Raw genomic sequence first — 20,794 nt, 5'->3', positions numbered from 1 at the left:
GTGGTTAGACTGGCCAGAGGAGTCTGCGGTTAGACTGGCCAGAGGAGTCTGCGGTTAGACTGGCCAGAGGAGTCTGTGGTTAGACTGGCCAGAGGAGTCTGTGGTTGGTCGAACACTGGAACCGATGAGTCGATAAGATCCCCAATCCTCTGGTGCTATTATTATTACACAACTCTATGGGAGGAGGGAGGGGGGAGGGAGGGGGGAGGGAGAGAGATGCAACATAGTTTATGGGGACAGGTTGTATGAGTGAGAGAGACAGAGAGGGCGGGGGGTAAGTAAGAGCATAGAAAAACTCACAATGTAGTATGAGAAATAGGAATAGAGAGAGGGTATGGGGAATAGGAATAGAGAGAGGGTATGGGGAATAGGAATATAGAGAGGGTATGGGGAATAGGAATAGAGAGAGGGTATGGGGAATAGGAATAGAGAGAGGGTATGTGGAATAGGAATAGAGAGAGGGTATGGGGAATAGGAATAGAGAGAGGTTATGGGGAATAGGAATAGAGAGAGGGTATGGGGAATAGGAATAGAGAGAGGGTATGGGTAATAGGAATAGATAGAGAGAGGGCATGGGGATAGGAATAGATAGAGAGAGGGTATGGGGAATAAGAATAGAGAGAGGGTATGGGGAATAGGAATAGAGAGAGGGTATGGGGAATAGGAATAGAGATAGGGTATGGGGAATAGGAATAGAGAGAGGGTATGGGGAATAGGAATAGACAGAGGGTATGGGGAATAGGAATAGATAGAAAGAGGGCATGGGGAATAGGAATAGATAGAGAGAGGGCATGGGGAATAGGTATAGATAGAGAGAGGGTATGGGGAATAAGAATATAGAGAGAGGGTATGGGGAATAAGAATATAGAGAGAGGGTATGGGGAATAGGAATAGAGAGAGGGTATGGGGATTAGGAATAGAGAGAGGGTATGCGGAATAGGAATAGATAGAGAGCGGGTATGGGAAATAAGAATATAGAGAGAGGGTATGGGGAATAGGAATAGAGAGAGGGTATGGGGAATAGGAATAGAGAGAGGGTATGGGGAATAGGAATAGAGAGAGGGTATGGGGAATAGGAATAGATAGAGAGAGGGCATGGGGAATAAGAATATAGAGAGAGGGTATGGGGAATAGGAATAGATAGAGAGAGGGTATGGGAAATAAGAATATAGAGAGAGGGTATGGGGAATAGGAATAGAGAGAGGGTATGGGGAATAGGAATAGAGAGAGGGTATGGGGAATAGGAATAGAGAGAGGGTATGGGGAATAGGAATAGAGAGAGGGTATGGGGAATAGGAATAGATAGAAAGAGGGCATGGGGAATAGGAATAGATAGAGAGAGGGCATGGGGAATAGGTATAGATAGAGAGAGGGTATGGGGAATAAGAATATAGAGAGAGGGTATGGGGAATAAGAATATAGAGAGAGGATATGGGGAATAGGAATAGAGAGAGGGTATGGGGAATAGGAATAGAGAGAGGGTATGGGAAATAGGAATAGAGAGAGGGCATGGGGAATAGGAATAGAGAGAGGGTTTGGGGAATAGGAATAGATAGAAAGAGGGCATGGGGAATAGGAATAGATAGAGAGAGGGCATGGGGAATAGGTATAGATAGAGAGAGGGTATGGGGAATAAGAATATAGAGAGAGGATATGGGGAATAGGAATAGAGAGAGGGTATGGGGAATAGGAATAGAGAGAGGGTATGGGGAATAGGAATAGAGAGAGGGCATGGGGAATAGGAATAGAGAGAGGGTATGGGGAATAGGAATAGAGAGAGGGTATGGGGAATAGGAATAGATAGAGAGAGGGCATGGGGAATAAGAATATAGAGAGAGGGTATGGGGAATAGGAATAGAGAGAGGGTATGGGGAATAGGAATAGAGAGAGGGTATGGGGAATAGGAATAGATAGAAAGAGGGCATGGGGAATAGGAATAGATAGAGAGAGGGCATGGGGAATAGGTATAGATAGAGAGAGGGTATGGGGAATAAGAATATAGAGAGAGGGTATGGGGAATAGGAATAGAGAGAGGGTATGGGGAATAGGAATATAGAGAGGGTATGCGGAATAGGAATAGATAGAGAGAGGGTATGGGAAATAAGAATATAGAGAGAGGGTATGGGGAATAGGAATAGATAGAAAGAGGGCATGGGTAATAGGAATAGATAGAGAGAGGGCATGGGGAATAGGTATAGATAGAGAGAGGGTATGGGGAATAAGAATATAGAGAGAGGGTATGGGGAATAAGAATATAGAGAGAGGATATGGGGAATAGGAATAGAGAGAGGGTATGGGGAATAGGAATAGAGAGAGGGTATGAGGAATAGGAATAGAGAGAGGGCATGGGGAATAGGAATAGAAAGAGGGTATGGGGAATAGGAATAGAGAGAGAGTATGGGGAATAGGAATAGATAGAGAGAGGGTATGGGGAATAGGAATAGAGAGAGGTTATGGGGAATAGGAATAGAGAGAGAGAGTATGGGGAATATGAATAGATAGAGAGAGGGTATGGGGAATAGGAATAGAGAGAGGTTATGGGGAATTGTGATAGAGAGGTTGTGAGAGAGAGGGGATATCACTGTGTTCTTAGAGGGAAGTGAGGCAACAGAAAGCAGCACCGGGCCACAGTGACAGGCTCAGCAGGGTAAGGTCGATAGTGCTCTGTACTATTCTGGCCCCGGACATACTATAGCCACAGGGTATGGGGAATAGGAATAGAGAGAGGGTATGGGGAATAGGAATAGATAGAGAGAGGGTATGGGAAATAAGAATATAGAGAGAGGGTATGGGGAATAGGAACAGAGAGAGGGTATGGAGAATAGGAATAGAGAGAGGGTATGGGGAATAGGAATAGAGATAGGGTATGGGGAATAGGAATAGAGAGAGGGTTTGGGGAATAGGAATAGAGAGAGGGTATGGGGAATAGGAATAGAGAGAGGGTATGGGGAATAGGAATAGAGAGAGGGTATGGGGAATAGGAATGGAGAGAGGGTATGGGGAATAGGAATAGAGAGAGGGTATGGGGAATAGGAATAGAGAGAGGGTATGGGGAATAGGAATAGATAGAAAGAGGGCATGGGGAATAGGAATAGATAGAGAGAGGGCATGGGGAATAGGTATAGATAGAGAGAGGGTATGGGGAATAAGAATATAGAGAGAGGGTATGGGGAATAAGAATATAGAGAGAGGGTATGGGGAATAGGAATAGAGAGAGGGTATGGGGAATAGGAATAGAGAGAGAGTATGGGGAATAGGAATAGATAGAGAGAGGGTATGGGGAATAGGAATAGAGAGAGGTTATGGGGAATAGGAATAGAGAGAGAGAGTATGGGGAATATGAATAGATAGAGAGAGGGTATGGGGAATAGGAATAGAGAGAGGTTATGGGGAATTGTGATAGAGAGGTTGTGAGAGAGAGGGGATATCACTGTGTTCTTAGAGGGAAGTGAGGCAACAGAAAGCAGCACCGGGCCACAGTGACAGGCTCAGCAGGGTAAGGTCGATAGTGCTCTGTACTATTCTGGCCCCGGACATACTATAGCCACAGGGTATGGGGAATAGGAATAGAGAGAGTGTATGGGGAATAGGAATAGATAGAGAGAGGGTATGGGAAATAAGAATATAGAGAGAGGGTATGGGGAATAGGAACAGAGAGAGGGTATGGGGAATAGGAATAGAGAGAGGGTATGGGGAATAGGAATAGAGATAGGGTATGGGGAATAGGAATAGAGAGAGGGTTTGGGGAATAGGAATAGAGAGAGGGTATGGGGAATAGGAATAGATAGAGAGAGGGTATGGGGAATAGGAATAGATAGAGAGAGGGCATGGGGAATAGGAATAGATAGAAAGAGGGTATGGGGAATAAGAATATAGAGAGGGTATGGGGAATAAGAATATAGAGAGATGGTATGGGGAATAGGAATAGAGAGAGGGTATGGGGAATAGGAATAGAGAGAGGGTATGGGGAATAGGAATAGAGAGAGAGTATGGGGAATAGGAATAGATAGATAGAGGGTATGGGGAATAGGAATAGAGAGAGGGTATGGGGAATAGGAATAGAGAGAGAGTATGGGGAATAGGAATAGATAGGGAGAGGGTATGGGGAATAGGAATAGAGAGAGGTTATGGGGAATTGTGATAGAGAGGTTGTGAGAGAGAGGGGATATCACTGTGTTCTTAGAGGGAAGTGAGGCAACAGAAAGCAGCACCGGGCCACAGTGACAGGCTCAGCAGGGTAAGGTCGATAGTGCTCTGTACTATTCTGGCCCCGGACATACTATAGCCACAGGCCCCCATATTCTGTGTACTGCCATCCACTTTAGCGCAATACAATGTACCAGTCAATACGGTGCAGTTACGGGTTTCACTGCTGAGCTCACAATGTGTGTGTAGATTGCATCATCTATCCTTAATCATGGTTCGCAATGTTTTGGTTGACAGAATTGGGACAAAATATTAGCTATGTACAGACAGACATTTCAGTAAGTGTGTGTGTGTGTGTGTGTGTATATGAGCAGCAGAGGTGGGATAGAAGTAATGACTAAATTCACTATACCAAGCAGACACACAGACATGTTTTAGTAATGAGTGACAAAAATAGCAAAATATCTCCAACGCTATATGTGTGTCACGTTCATTGTGTAAAGGATTGGACCAAGGTGCAGCGTGGTACGCCTACATAGTCGTTTGTTTTAATAAACACTGACAAAATAACAAAATCCAACAGAACGTGAAGTTCAAGAGGCTAAACATCAAAGAAACAGAAACAAGATCCCACAACTAAGGTAGGCAACATGGCTGCCTAAGTATGATCCCCAATCAGAGACAACGACCGACAGCTGCCTCTGATTGGGAACCACACCCGGCCAACATAGAAATACATAAACTATATATCACACCCTGACCAACCCAACTAGAGATCTCAATGTCAGGGCGTGACAATGTGAAAAACATTAATCAGCTCTGCAACGGAGAGAGTCATTCACCCTTTGAACAAGAGTTATCACAGAACCTGCAAACACCTTGGAATGGTATGCGGGTGTTACCTTTATTTTCTAATCAAAGGGACAATAAAACAAGGGTGTTTGGAGTCCACCCTTGTTTTGCAGAGGTATTGACCAAGCCCTATGACACAGCCACAACACAAACAAAATAAGCTTTGCGCATCCGTCGGGTGTGAAATGTGGATGGCCCGGGTACAGCACGCACAATCCCTGTCCATCTCGTCCAGCCCACTAGCAGCTGCCTGGGCCACTACAGCAAAGCCTGTTGAGAAAGAAGCACACTAAGGGGATGAACAGTCTAAAGCTCCTCCAAGCTGGACGGCAGAGAAACACATGAGGAAATGAGGAAACTGACAGACGCCACGCTGTATAAATAGACCTCTACCATTACACACACACACAGAGAGAGAGAGGGGGGGGATAAGACAGAAGCCGTTGGGGGAGTTTTGGCATAAATGAGAAAGATGTTCTCCATTCAACTCGCTGGTGATGATTCATTAGGTCGTTATGTTCATTATGTTTGTGTGTTTCCTCCAGAGATTGGAGTGTCTAAGTGGGGGATCCTGTCTTTCAGAAACTGGGTCTGTGATTTGTCTCTGACTGAGTCATTCCACAGAATGAGACGAGTGGCAGACAGAAAGAGAAAGGGAGAGAATATCAGCCATCTGATGTGAAATACATCTCTTCAACCAATCAGAGGGATGCTTTTGGATTGTTCAACCCCCCATTGAAATAAACCAGAAGTTCAAAATAATATTGATGTTGGCGAGCCAGTAAACAGGCGATGACGTGCAGAAATGTGTACTTCAAAGACCCGTGGGTAATAGCATTGTATTAAGAGACTGAACTGAGAGGATTGTTTCAGCACAACATGATGCAAACTTTATGGGGATCCACTCAGGTGGATGGTTGGCAAACCTCATCCTCACTGCCTGGTAGTCCTGTTGTGAAAGCTTTAGTCAACCTAGCCTACTAGACTCATCTTAGTGCATTGCTGTACCCTGTTGGGACACACCCAAAGTGAGCCTGGGCTTCTCATTATGGGGAAATTCCCTCTCCCACAGATCTAACTCACCCGACGGCTCCTTAACTAGAACCCACAGGACAGGGCAAGAGAAGACGGCTACTCCAGCGATACTCCCTAAAGGAGTTACAGTAAAGAGAAGAGCCCAAAACTGAGATTGCATCATCTACTTGTCTCAATCATCCTAAAGTTTCTAAAATGTGATTGTGTAACTCAATTAAGTTACTTATAGATGATTTGGACATGAAGCGCAAAAATGTTAATATACAGTGCATTCGGAAAATATTCAGACCACTATACTTTTTCCACATTTTGTTACGTTACAGCCTTATTCTAAAATTGCTTAAATTCTTTTTTCCCCTCATCAATCTACACCCAATACCCCATAATGACAAAGCAAAAACAGCTTTTTATACATTTTTGCAAATGTATTATAAATACAATACTGAAATGTCACATTTTCATAAGTATTCAGACCCTTCAGTACTTTGTTGAAGCACCTTTGGCAGCGATTACAGCATTGAGTCTTCTTGGGTATGACGCTACAAGCTTGGCACACCTGTATTTGTGGAGTTTCTCCCATTCTTCTTTGCAGATCCTCTCAAGCTCTGTCAGGTTGGATGGGGAGCGTTGCTACACAGCTATTATCAGATCTCTCCAGAGCTGTTCGATCGGGTTCAAGTCTGGGCTCTTGCTGGTCCACTCAAGGACATTCAGAGACTTGTCCTGAAGTCACTCCTGCATTGTTCTGGCTGTGTACTTAGGGTCGTTGTCCTGTTGGAAGGTGAACCTTCGCCCTAGTCTGAGGTCCTGAGCATTCTGGAGCAGGTTTTCATCAAGGATCTCTCTACACTTTGCACCATTAATCTTTCCCTCGATCCTGAGTAGTCTCCCAGTCCCTGCAATTGAAAAACATCCCCAAAGCATGACGCTCCCACAATGCTTCACCGTAGGGATGGTGCCAGGTTTCCTACCGACGTGATGCTTGGCATTCAGGCCAAAGAGGTCCATCTTGGTTTCATCAGACCAGAGAATCTTGTTTCTCATGGTCTGAGAGTCTTAAGGTGCCTTTTGGCAAACTCCAAGCGGGCTGTTATGTGCCTTTTACTGAGGAGTGGCTTCCGTCTGGCCAATCTAACATAAAGGCCTGATTGGTGGAGCGCTGCAGAGATGGTTGTCCTTCTGGAGGTTTCTCCCATCTCCACAGAGGAAATCTAGAGCTCTGTCAGAGTGACCATCGGGTTCTTGGACACCTCCTTGACCATGGCCGTTCTCCCCCGAGTGCTCAGTTTGGCCAGGCAGCCAGCTCTAGGAAGAGTCTTGGTGGTTCCAAATTCCTTCCATTTAAGAATGATGGAAGCCACTGTGTTCTTGGGGACATTCAATGCTGCAGACATTTTTTGGTACCCTTTCCCAGATCTGTTTCTCGACACAATCCTGTCTCGGAGCTCTACGGACAATTCCTTTGACCTCATGGCTTGGTTTTAGCTCTGACATGCACTGTCAGCTGTGGGACCTTATATAGACAGGTGTGTGCCTTTCCAAATTATATCCAATCAATTAAATGTACCACAGGTGGACTCCAATCAAGTTGTAGAAACATCTCAAGGATGATCAGTGGAAACAGAATGCACCCGAGCTCAATTTCGAGTCTCATAGCAAAAGGTCTGAATACTTATGTCAATAAGGTATATTTTTTGTTTGTTTTTTATACATTTGCTAAAATTTCTTTTAAAAACTGTTTTCACTTCGTCATTATGGGGTGGTGTGTGTAGACTGCTAATAAAAAATAAAAATAAATTTAGAATAAGGTTGTAATGTAACAAAATGTGGAAAAAGTCAAAGGGTCTGAATACTTTCTGAAGGCACTGTAGGTACAATTGACTTGCATTGGATTTGTGCCACAGATGCTAAAAAGTTAGCATTTGAAACAGTGGCCAAGTAAACAAAACCAAAGCATGGATTGCTGTCATACTTTGTCCATAGACTGCTTACAGGGAACCAATATGTTGTTTTGTAACTTGGGTGAACTATCCGTAACCAAAGTCTGAGAGTCCTTGATCGATGAAGGAAATATGGTGAAAAACGATCCTATTATCACACCTATCAACAATCAAGAGGGAATGGAGAGAAGACAAGGAAGATTAACAGGGAATAAAGTCAAAGAGGACCATTGTCCCTTTAAAGTCAACGTTAAGTACCAACCCTGGAAACAACTTAGAATTTCATGCCTGTCCACATTGACTATGCACAAGCTTGCCACCGGACTGCAAACCACAACACACTCCTCACTGGGCAAAAACTGGTTGAATCAACGTTGTTTCCACGTCATTTCAACCAAAAAAACTCTACGTGAAGACATTGAATCAACGTGGAAAACTGATTGGATTTGCAGAAAGTCACCAACGTCAGGGAATTACCTCTTATTTTCACCCAACTTTCAACCTAAATCCAATGACATGGTGACATGTTTTGTTGATTTCACGCTGAATTCACGTTAGTTGACAACTCAACCAAATTTAAATCAAAACTAGACGTTGAACTGATGTCTGTGCCCAGTGGGACACACACTTAGTTTTGGTAGGTTGGGATTGGAATTATACGGTTCGATGTCACAGTGCCATTGACTCTTCCCTTGACGTCACAGACGCTGCACATAAGCGTACCGGTTCCCCCCATACGCGCCCCCTAATGATGTAGCAGTCATGGGGATGCATCTGTGCTTAAGTGCATTAGAGTAAAATAAACATGATCAGCCATCTGCGCTGTGATGGCATGGTTGCCTAGTGCCAGGTCCTGTTTGGATAGTCTGACGTGGGTGAACTGAGGATAATGTGTGTTTGTTTGTGTGTGTGTGTGTATATGTGTGTGTGTGTGTGTGTGTGTGTGTGTGTGTGTGTGTATGTGTGTGTGTGTGTGTGCGTGCGTGCACTCATGATGATGGATTTTTTTTCTAAGGCTCCAGAGTACTGTGCTGGTGCGTGTGCCTGTGTGTGTGTGTATGTGTGTGTGTATATGTGTGTGTGTGTGTGTGTGTGCGCATGTGTGTGTGTGTGTGCATGCGCACACAGATGTCAGCACTCATGATGATGGATTTTTTTTCTAAGGCTCCAGAGTACTGTGCTTGTGCGTGTGTGTATGTCTGTGTGTTTGTGTGTGTGTGTGTGTGCGTGTATGTGCCTGTGTGTGTGTGTGTCCTTCCTATAAGGGTTTCAGAAAGGTCTCCTCATTCCCTGGTACGATCAAGTGTGCTGGGTGAACCATCGAGTCCCAAAATAGTCTGAACCACAACAACAACCTCAACTACAGTATATCATGGAATAGGGTGTGTGTGTGACCGGCTAGGGAAGAGTTCTATACAGTACACCAGGGCACCATGTTGGCAACAGCTCTGGGCCCTAGCACACAGGCACCTGTGCACCATGTTCGCAACAGCTCTGGGCCCTAGCACACAGGCACCTGTGCACCATGTTGGCAACAGCTCTGGGCCCTAGCACACAGGCACCTATGCACCATGTTGGCAACAGCTCTGGAACCTAGCACACAGGCGCCTGTGCACCATGTTGGCAACAGCTCTGGGCCCTAGCACAGAGGCACCTGTGCACCATGTTGGCAACAGCTCTGGGCCCTAGCACACAGGCGCCTGGGCACCATGTTGGCAACAGCTCTGGGCCCTAGCACACAGGCGCCTGTGCACCATGTTGGCAACAGCTCTGGGCCCTAGCACACAGGCGCCTGGGCACCATGTTGGCAACAGCTCTGGGCCCTAGCACACAGGCGCCTGTGCACCATGTTGGCAACAGCTCTGAGCCCTAGCACACAGGCGCCTGGGCACCATGTTGGCAACAGCTCTGGGCCCTAGCACACAGGCGCCTGTGCACCATGTTGGCAACAGCTCTGAGCCCTAGCACACAGGCGCCTGGGCACCATGTTGGCAACAGCTCTGGGCCCTAGCACACAGGCGCCTGGGCACCATGTTGGCAACAGCTCTGGGCCCTAGCACACAGGCGCCTGGGCACCATGTTGGCAACAGCTCTGGGCCCTAGCACACAGGCGCCTGGGCACCATGTTGGCAACAGCTCTGGGCCCTAGCACACAGGCGCCTGGGCACCATGTTGGCAACAGCTCTGGGCCCTAGCACACAGGCGCCTGTGCACCATGTTGGCAACAGCTCTGGGCCCTAGCACACAGGCACCTGTGCACCATGTTGGCAACAGCTCTGGGCCCTAGCACACAGGCGCCTGGGCACCATGTTGGCAACAGCTCTGGGCCCTAGCACACAGGCGCCTGTGCACCATGTTGGCAACAGCTCTGGGCCCTAGCACACAGGCACCTGTGCACCATGTTGGCAACAGCTCTGGGCCCTAGCACACAGGCGCCTGTGCACCATGTTGGCAACAGCTCTGGGCCCTAGCACACAGGCACCTGGGCATCATGTTGGCAACAGCTCTGGGCCCTAGCACAGAGGCACCTGTGCACCATGTTGGCAACAGCTCTGGGCCCTAGCACACAGGCGCCTGTGCACCATGTTGGCAACAGCTCTGGGCCCTAGCACACAGGCACCTGGGCACCATGTTGGGCAGCCTTGGTACAGTAAAACCCAGGTTCCTGGATTAACAAGTTAACGCGTTCGTTTGTTTGCAACAGAGAGAGAGAGAGAGATTCTATGTCATAGAAGAGGGATTCAATAAAATTCAATACACAGTCCAAAAAAATCCCACTTCATCTGTCGATCAGAGATACTCATATCAGTCATATTTGGGTAAACAAGACTGAGTTGGAGGAAAATCTGGAGCGAGTCTACTCCAGGGGTGTCAAACTAATTTTGCCCCAGGGGGTGCATTCGGTATTCAATGAGGTCCGGAGGGCAGCACGGAAAATGTGTTCCTTGCCGTCAAAATGTGCAAACAATTGTCCTCTATCAATCGTTTTTGGAATTGTCGATGCTCCCTGATTGTCTAGTGATTATTAGCGAGCTGGACAGTACAGAAACTGTATGAATATAGGTCCATTGTCATTTCTACAAAGTTTCGATTTAGTTTTAGTCATTTTAAAGTATATTGAGTTCGTTCCACCCCCCCAAAAAAAATGTTTTACCGCCCAAAAAATATTGATATTATTAATTGTTTTGTTTACTCAAACCACTGTATGTTTGACACCCCTGGTCTACTCTATACAGTGAAGAGCAATGTCTTTCTACCTGGATATGGAATGACTCCTACACTCTTAGAAAAAAAGGTGCTATCTAGAACCTAAAATAAAAAAATTTGGTTCCAGGTAGAACCCTTTTGGGTTTCATGTAAAAACCTTTCCATAGAGGATTCTACATGGAACCCAAACGGGTTCTACCTGTAACCAAAAAGGGTTCTCCTATGGGGACAGCCGAAGAACCCTTTTGGAACCATTTTTTCTAAGAGTGTATATCAAACTCTTATACAAGTTACCAGGCATGATTCACTGGGGCTTTAACCTAATATTCACAGAGAAGCTGAACTCAAATGGCTAATATTTATCTAGATAAGAACAGAGCAAACTGCAGAACATTTTGTCCAATGCATTAACTGGAGGGAGTCAGAATTGATCCTGCAGGACTGGTTCACTTACCAGACTGGCAGGTCGGACGGTTCAAACACAGTCTAAAAATAAATAATGTCCTATTTAAGGATGGGCTAAACCCTGGTATACTTTCCAAGGTAGGAAATGTAGGACAACAGTACATTTGCTGCGTCTGTTTGAGCAATGGAAAATATAATAAACTAGAAAGAATAGATGAATATACTCTTTACAATAGAAATATGGACATGAGGCAGGCCAAAGATCCTGGATGGCTGAGGATGTATGCTCACACTATTCATTTCAAGGTCACTTGCTCAAGTTTTGTATGAACTCAATAATACTCTGTTTCCACTGCACAGATGAGTCTCTGTCTATCTGGCGTGTTTGAGGCTAGGATGCATATTGCCATTGGTCCCTGTGATTCAGCAGCACTCAAGTCAGCCAGCATGGATGCGGTAAACAAAATATCCTCTAAAAACGAGACAGACCTCAACAATGGACAGTGTGAATATCAAACTGTCTGTCCTACAGACATCCTACACAGACACATCTGGCTCAGTCCAGTGTGTTACTCATTTCCCCCAGTTGGACTTTGACCAACTATCATACCAGAGTTAGGCAACCCACCGTCTCACCTGTATTCGTTCCTGCCTGTCTGCCTTCCTGCCTGTCTTCCATCCTGCCTGTCTTCCTATCTGCCTTCCTGCCTATCTTCCTGCCTGTCTTCCTATCTTCCTTCCTGCCTGTCTCCCTTCCTGCCTGTCTTCCTATCTGCCTTCCTGCCTGTCTTCCTTCCTGCCTGTCTTCCTATCTGCCTGTCTTCCTATCTGCCTTCCTGCCTGTCTTCCTTCCTGCCTGTCTTCCTATCTGCCTGTCTTCCTATCTGCCTGTCTTCCTATCTGCCTTCCTTCTGTCTTCCAGCCTGCCTGTCATCCTATCTGCCTTCCTGCCTGTCTTCCTATCTGCCTTCCTGCCTGTCTTCCATCCTGCCTGTCTTCCTATCTTCCACCCTGCCTGTCTTCCATCCTGCCTGTCTTCCTATCTGCCTGTCTTCCTATTTGCCTTCCTGCCTGTCTTCCTATCTGCCTGCCAGGCTACACAAATTATATGACTGATCAAACACTGAGGGGTAAATAGAGCCAGAACACAAACACCTAAATCTGGTAATTTAGCCATGCATGCACTGATCACAGGGAGAGCTGCTGGACATCACTAAAAGGCCAGAGCCTCAAACACACAGAGATGTCCATTAGCGGGATCACTCATACTCTACGTGGTTGTTGAAGAAGGGGGAGGGAAGGAGGGAAAGAGAGAGAAATAGAGAGACGTGGCAGTCCCCATGAGAAGGACTGTTTAATGGCCTATGGACCCACCCAGGAGACAGATGGCAAGGAGTGCGCGCACGCACACACACGTTGCTCCACCTCCCTGTTGGGACTTGTACCAGATCAATTTCTGTGAACTCATACATACACATACAGTGCCTTCGGAAAGTATTCAGACCCCTTGACTTTTTCTACATTTTGTTACGTTACAGCCTTATTCTAAAACGGATTAAATAAAATAATTTCCTCAGCAATCTACACACAATACCCCATAATGAAAAAGCGAAAACAGGTTTTTCCAAATGTTTGCAAATGTATTAAAAATAAAAAACGGAAATACCTTATTTACATAAGTATTCAGACACTTTGCTATGAGACTCGAAATTGAGCTCAGGTGCATCCTGTTTCCATTGATCATCCTTGAGATGTTTCTACAACTTGATTGGAGTCCACCTGTGGTAAATTCAATTGATTGGACATGATTTGGAAAGGCACACACCTGTCTATATAAGGTCCCACAGTTGACAGTGCATGTCAGAGCTAAAACCAAGCCATGAGGTCAAAGGAATTGTTCGTAGAGCTCAGAGACAGGATTGTGTCGAGGCACAGATTTGGGGAAGGGTACCAAACCATTTCTGCAGCATTGAAGGTCCCCAAGAACACAGTGGCCTAAATCATTCTTAAATGGAAGAAGTTTGGAACCACCAAGACTCTTCCTAGAGCTGGCCACCTAGCCAAACTGAGCAATCGGGAGAGAAGGGCCTTGGTCAGGGAGGTGACCAAGAACCCGACGGTCATTCTGACAGAGCTCTAGAGTTCCTCTGTGGAGATGGGAGAACCTTACAGAAGGACAACCATCTCTGCAGAACTCCACCAATCAGGCCTTTATGGTAGAGTGGCCAGACGGAAGCCACTCCTCAGTAAAAGGCACATGACAGCCCGCTTGGAGTTTGCCAAAAGGCCCCTTAAGACTCTCAGACCATGAGAAACAAGATTCTCTGGTCTGATGAAACCAAGATGGACCTCTTTAGCCTGAATGGCAAGCATCACATCTGGAGGAAACCTGGCACCATCCCTACGGTAAAGCATGGTGGTGGCAGCATCATGCTGTGTAGATGTTTTTCAGCGGTAGGGACTGGGAGACTAATCAGGATCGAGGCAAAGATGAATGGAGCAAAGTACAGAGAGATCCTTGATGAAAACCTGCTCCAGAGCGCTCAGGACCTCAGACTGTGGTGAAGGCTCACCTTCCAACAGGACAACAACCCTAAGCACACAGCCAAGACAACGCAGGAGTGGCTTCGGGACAAGTCTCTGAATGTACTTGAGTGGCCCAGCCACTTGAACCCAATAGAACAGCTCTGGAGAGACCTGAAAATAGCTGTGCAGCAACGCCTCCCATCCAACCTGACAGGGCTTGAGAGGATCTGCAGAGAGGAATGGAAGAAACCCGCCAAATACAGGTGTGCCAAGCTTGTAGTGTCATACCCAAGAAGACTCGGTGCTGTAATCGCTGCCAGAGGTGCTTCAACAAAGTACTGAGTAAAGGGTCTGAATACTTATGTAAATGTAATATTTCATTTTGTATTTTTATTTTATTAGCAAACATTTCTAAAAACCTGTTTTTGCTTTGTCATTATGGGGTATTGTGTGTAGATTAATGAGGGAAAAAAATAATTAAATCTATTGTAGAATAAGGCTGTAACGTAACAAAATGTTGAAAAAGTCAACGGGTCTGAATACTTTCCGAAGGCACTGCACGTAAGTATTGTCAGGTGTGATCCATTACCGTTTCACAGAACGCACTCCATACCAATGCAGCTATGTACCCAGCAACACACAGTGACAGAGACACTGAGTAGAAAGAAAACATAATGAGAGGAGCGAGAGGGGAGAGGAGAGAAAGAGGAGAAAGAGAAGAGGCAGAGAAAGAGAAGAGGGAGAGAGGAGAGAAGATGGAGAGATGAGACAAGAGGCAGAGAGGAGAGAAGAGGGAGAGAGGAGAGAAGATGGAGAGATGAGACAAGAGGCAGAGAGGAGAGAAGAGGGAGAGAGGAGAGGAGATGGAGAGAGGAGAGAAGATGGATGAATGAGACAAGAGGCAGAGGAGAGAAGAGGGAGAGGGGAGAGAAGATGGAGAGATGAGAGGAGAGAAGAGGGAGAGAGGAGAGAAGAGGGAGAGAGGAGAGTAGAGGGAGAGAGGAGAGAAGAGGGAGAGAGGAGAGAAGAGGGAGAGAGGAGAGTAGAGGCAGAGAGGAGAGAAGAGGCAGAGAAAGAAAAGAGGCAAAGAGGAGAGAGAAGAGAAGAGGGAGAGAGGAGAGAAGAGAGAAGAGGGAGAGAGGAGAGAAGAGGCAGAGGAGAGAAGAGGGAGAGAGGAGAGAAGATGGAGAGAAGAGGGAGAGAGGAGAGAAGAGGGAGAGAGGAGAGAAGAGGGAGAGAGGAGAGTAGAGGGAGAGAGGAGAGAAGAGGGAGAGAGGAGAGAAGAGGGAGAGAGGAGAGTAGAGGCAGAGAGGAGAGAAGAGGGAGAGAGGAGAGAAGAGGGAGAGAGGAGAAAAGAGGGAGAGAGGAGAGAAGAGGGAGAGAGGAAAGAAGAGGGAGAGAGGAGAGAAGAGGGAGAGAGGAGAGAAGAGGGAGACAGGAGAGAAGAGGCAGAGAGGAGAGAAGAGGGAGAGAAGAGAGAAGAGGGAGAGAGGAGAGAAGAGGGAGAGAAGAGAGAAGAGGGAGAGAGGAGAGAAGAGGCAGAGAGGAGAGAAGAGGCAGAGAAAGAAAAGAGGCAAAGAGGAGAGAGAAGAGAAGAGGGAGAGAGGAGAGAGAGTCAACTTGAAATAGAAATCTTCAGTCAGCTCGTGCAACGATGTCAGGGCAGTGGCAGCTGTACTGGTCCCTGTTTCCATGGCGACCCCAAAGTGCCGTCAGAGTGGTGACGCTACTGGGATCGCTGTGCTGAACTGAGCGGCATTGAGCCGCACGTGCCAAAATCTGGCTCCACTCAGTGTGGCTATTCATAGCACTCAGTGCCGAGGCAGGACTGTGGCGGAGGTGTGGCTGTGGGCAGGTGTAGGGAGGGACAAGGCATGGGGCTGTTCTTTTTCTCACTCTGATCCTGCTCCAGACTCTGGGGGGTGACACCTGGTCTCCCTATTGCCCTACAGAGACGGACCGTATGTCTAGTCAATCACTACACAGAGTTTATGAGCTTTCCTCCGGGCTGCATTCAGGATTACACTGATCATGTAGATTGGAGAAGTAACAACAACCTCCATTAGTAATAGGACTGTTAGTCTTAAAGGAGTCGTGGATTCAGTCCTGATTCTTCCTGTCCTGTTGAGCTGAGATTTCAATACGTCATTAGTTGCATATCACAGTATGTATTGTCAAAACCATAGCAATACTTTACCTAAACCCGTGTCATAGGGTGTTAGTGTGATGCAAGATGGCAGGAGCATTAGTGAACTGTCATCCCCCCCACTGTATCCATGTAATCTTCTAGCGCCTAGCTGTGAGTCAGTTTTACTGTAGTGACTCAAGGCCTGGCTCTCTCTCTCACACACTGACCTACTAACTTATCCATCTACAATCAATAGCTGACAGGCAGAATTATCTAATTCAGCTGAACAGTGAAAAACGGCACCCAGTCTCCCTAGCACACAGCGCTAGCTGGCTGGCTGGCTGCTGCCCAATGTGCTAGGGTACATACGGCCAGCGGGGTGGACCGAGTGAGCGCCTCCCTTTGTGAGCGATTGTTCAAGCTCAATTGGCAGTTCTGTAACGCTGCTTTGTCGGAGGGATCAGCGGGGAGAATGAGCCAGGCTCTGAGGCGCAGAGAGAGCGCTATTGGGCCGGGGCCGGGCCAGTGTGAGGGACACAGAGTTGCTGAGTGAAATCGATCTGGGTGGGATTAGGACCACTCTTTCATGAGTGTGTGGCACGGGTCGCACCAGCTTTGTTGAATTCAGCCAACGCAGGCCTTTCCCACCCCTCGGATCAGCAGTCCCCCCCCGGCAGGACAGGGAGACAGTGGGGTGGGCTTTTTGGAGACCCTCTTTGTGCTCCTATTGTGCCCAGGCACATCAATGGTGCTGGGCATAACCCTGGGCAATGGGAAAGTGCTGGAGAGGACACTTTGGGATAAAGCTTCCATGCACCTGGTGTGGCATGAAGGAGAGAGGTAACAATGAAGACGATTAGCTTTGATGAGCATAGAATTGGCTCAAAAAGACAAACGTTCACATGACCCACGTTGCACCGTCACGTTGCACCGTCACGCCAGTAAAGATCATGTCTCCTCCCAATGCATTTGGAAAGAATAGGCGTGACTCTCGCTCACGATAAAAATGTGATACTTGATTGATCTAATTAGAGCTAAAATAGGCTGTCAATGGACATGTTTCCAATACATTTACATTTTCCAGACACAGGTCAATGATTTTTACCAATGATGCTATTGCCATGTCCACAGCTGCATGTACTACCCGTCAGCGTGTCATAATAACCATGGTAACCGTAGTACCAAGGACCTATAGCTTGTAATGTGTTGTTTGCGGCCCTCAATGCACAACAGCTGAGATGTGAACAAGCCTGGACATGTTTCTCGTCCTCACATCGAGAATGCCTCAGCAAATGGCTGAGTGAACTGGAGAGAGGCAGTTCACCCTCACATTGACTCGGGACGGTACCCCCTGTATATAGCCTCGTTATTGTTATTTTACTGTGTTACTTTTTATTTTATTGTTTACTTTAGTTTATTTAGTAAATATTTTCTTAACTCAATTTCTTGAACTGCATTGTTGGTTAAGGGCTTGTAAGTAAGCATTTCACGGTAAGGTCTACACCTGTTGTATTCAGCGCATGTGACAAATAAAATTTGATTTGATTTGTGTGTTCCTCCCAGTAAATCATTGTCCTATCCTGGCAAAGGTCTTGGTAACATTTTAGTAATCCTACTTTAGTAATCCTACTTTAGTAATACCTTGTCATACGAGCAACATAAGCTGTCATAGCACAAATTGATATCGGTTCAATATTCAAATGATGGCCTGTCATTGGCTGTCATTACATTTCACGACATTTGTTTTACTGTGATATTACAACGTTATTAAAGTTACTTCAAGTCAAGTGTCACTAAAACCTAAGAGAGAGTGTGTTTACCTCCGATGGCACTCCTAATTAGCTTCTAGACACAGGATGTGTCTGGGAAAGTCCAAGAGTGTGTGCATCCTAGTTGTCCAACACTGAATAGAGGTACAGGTCCGCCTGGGGTGTAATCACTAGGAACCAAACGCAAGCAAACACACCAAAACAGAGAGGGACCTGCCTGCATTTATCCAATAAGAAACTCCTGTTCTTGTTTTTCAGTTGAAAAACGTTTTGCTATGGTGTGCTCTAGTGGATACATCCCTAAACTGTCTAGCAGACACACCTGATGCACAACAGACCATGTGCAACAAAGTTGACTACATGGACCTATATCAGCTCCTCTGCACAGCACCTGTAGACAGGTCCCTGTGGCTGTCTGTCACCATTCTATTCAAAACCTGAAGGTATTTTTACCTTAACATTTCCAACCAATGAGTGTCATATCTAAGTGTAACCATAACAACAGGGGGCTTTGCATTGGTTTGAAATAAACAAGCACACACAAAGACTACACAGAGATGACTACACAGAGATGCACACACACACACACTCACACACACACACACCGGAGGTGTTGTTCATTATCACTAGAAGTGTGATTAGCCATAGTCAAATGTGTCGCAGTGGTCTAAGGCACTGCATCGCAGTGCTAACTGTGCCACTAGAGATCCTGGTTCGAATCCAGGCTCTGTCGCAGCCGGCCGCGACCGGGAGACTCATGGGCGGCGCACAATTGGCCCAGCGTCGTCCAGGGTAGGGGAGGAAATGGCCGGCAGGGATGTAGCTCAGTTGATAGAGCATGGCGTTTGCAACGCCAGGGTTGTGGGTTCGATTCCCACGGGGGGCCAGTATAAAAAATAAAAATTTAAAACAATTATTCACTAACTGTAAGTCGCTCTGGATAAGAGCGTCTGCTAAATGACTGTAAATGTAAATGTGTCCTGAGCAATGGGCTGAGCAAGACCAGAGATGAATAATACTCAGTATGGACTAGGCCAGGTGAGGTAAAGACAGAGATTGTGTGAATTTGATTGATAGGCTGTAGTATAGTCACTATACAAATATGTCAAGTCCTGCGGTAGGTATAGTCGGTAGGCTATATGGCTTGAGCATTTATTTCAGGTTTAATTCACCTCTCTCTTAAAAATACAACAGGATATGACCGTATTACTAACATCCTCTCCCTCTCCTCCGCGCTATGTGCCAGTGAGGGCATCCATTAAGTTTATGAATGGATGGGTGTGGCGGAGGCGGCGGGTGAGTGATTGGCGCTAGGCTGTCGTCACTGCTCTCGTTGATAGGCACTGGCGTTTTGTCGCTGGCTGGACTGGATTAAAGCGCAACTGGGCTCCTCCACCGTATGTGACAACTGAGAGCGAGAGACAGACAGCGACACCACAGAGACTCGAGTCGAGGGGTGAACTTCGGGCGAATTTGGTGAGGCTATGGGGCGGTCTCGCACCACATGCACTACACGCGTTGAAGGGGTGGGATTGGAGCAGGGTTACGGTGAAACAAAGGATTTGAGATTAACTTTTTTGTCTCAAAATGTCCTTACTGACAAAGAAAAACAGGTAGTCTATAGTTTATATAAAAGCATTGCACGTTGTGAATACCACGTTTCCTTTTGTCTTATGCTTGCGATCACATTTGCGTAGACTAGGTTTCGGCTATAGTTAGATTTGGATGAATTTATAGACAACTAGTCACTGCTTAGATAATAGGCTAATAAGAAATATCAAGAATTGTAATATATATATATATATATATATATATATATATATATATATATATATATATATATATATATATATATATATATATATTCTTGGTAAAGGCAATAGAAGGAAATAGACAAAGAAAGTCGGGCACATGCTTCTCCTCCAATGGCCCCGTTTAGGTGTGACAGAAACAACAAAGGACGTGGACAAACTCGCATCAGCACCAGTGAACACCCAGTCCCCTAAACAAGATTGTCTGCAGCTTTTGCAATATGCAATAGGCTGCATAATTACATTCCTTCTGGCGTCTGTACAGTCGGGAGTATTTTAGAGCAGACTGGTGACAACAAAACGGGTCCAAAAGGCATCGGAAGACAGGCGTCAAGTCTCACTAAGAAACGGGTCCAAAAGGCATCGGAAGACAGGCGTCAAGTCTCACTAAGAAACGGGTCCAAAAGGCATCGGAAGACAGGCGTCAAGTCTCACTAAGAAACGGGTCCAAAAGGCATCGGAAGACAGGCGTCAAGTCTCACTAAGAAAGAAATGTGCCAGTAAATATTAAGTGCACATTGTTCACACATCTTTGTATCAGTAGCATGCAGGCATGTCCTGAACATTTTTATTGTGTCTTGCAGCTAAATGGGAAGAGAAATAGACGAGCGCTGTGAAAATAACTGAAAGAAAGGGAAAAGTGGAGAGAGTGTGAAGTGGACTCCGCAGAACACCGAAAAGATTCCAGAGGCGAGTGACCATTGAAGGTAAATTCTTAGTTGACTGCCATAATCGGGCTAATCTCATGCTATTCTACACATTTTGCAATGACACTGAGAGAATTTAGCATTTTTAAAGCTAATTTGCTGCGATGGTAGCTCGGTTAAACCAGTATATTAGGCCTAACTTTTCAACAACCTATAGGTAACTGAAATCCTATTTTTAAGATATGTTAAAAATATATATAGAGTATTTAACATGGGTTTGTCTAGCCTATGATTATCTCAATAAAATAGCTTACTTTCTTTCATAGCA

At 46.0% G+C, this 20,794-nt stretch overlaps 1 protein-coding gene across 2 annotated transcripts in view; it reads left to right on the top strand.

Annotated features, from left to right (window-relative positions):
• Window positions 1-19,346: 19,346 nt before the first annotated feature.
• The window catches only part of LOC311141717 (rho-related BTB domain-containing protein 2-like), a 76,853-nt gene continuing 75,405 nt past the window's right edge, over window positions 19,347-20,794 (top strand). Inside the window, exons 1-2 of one of the 2 annotated variants that reach the window (XM_084177144.1) lie at window positions 19,347-19,484; window positions 20,404-20,526. The gene's annotated coding sequence lies outside the window, so the exon portion shown is untranslated. Of the gene's footprint in view, window positions 19,485-19,965; window positions 20,320-20,403; window positions 20,527-20,794 lie in introns of those variants that run through there. The other variant, XM_084177145.1, reaches the window with a different exon arrangement.

Source organism: Coregonus lavaretus (genome assembly GCF_964263955.1).
Source record: "Coregonus lavaretus genome assembly, chromosome: 14".
Taxonomy (NCBI): Eukaryota; Metazoa; Chordata; class Actinopteri; order Salmoniformes; family Salmonidae; genus Coregonus; species Coregonus lavaretus.
Note: the sequence above shows the minus strand (reverse complement) of the source record. Positions and strands in the feature narration are given on the sequence as shown.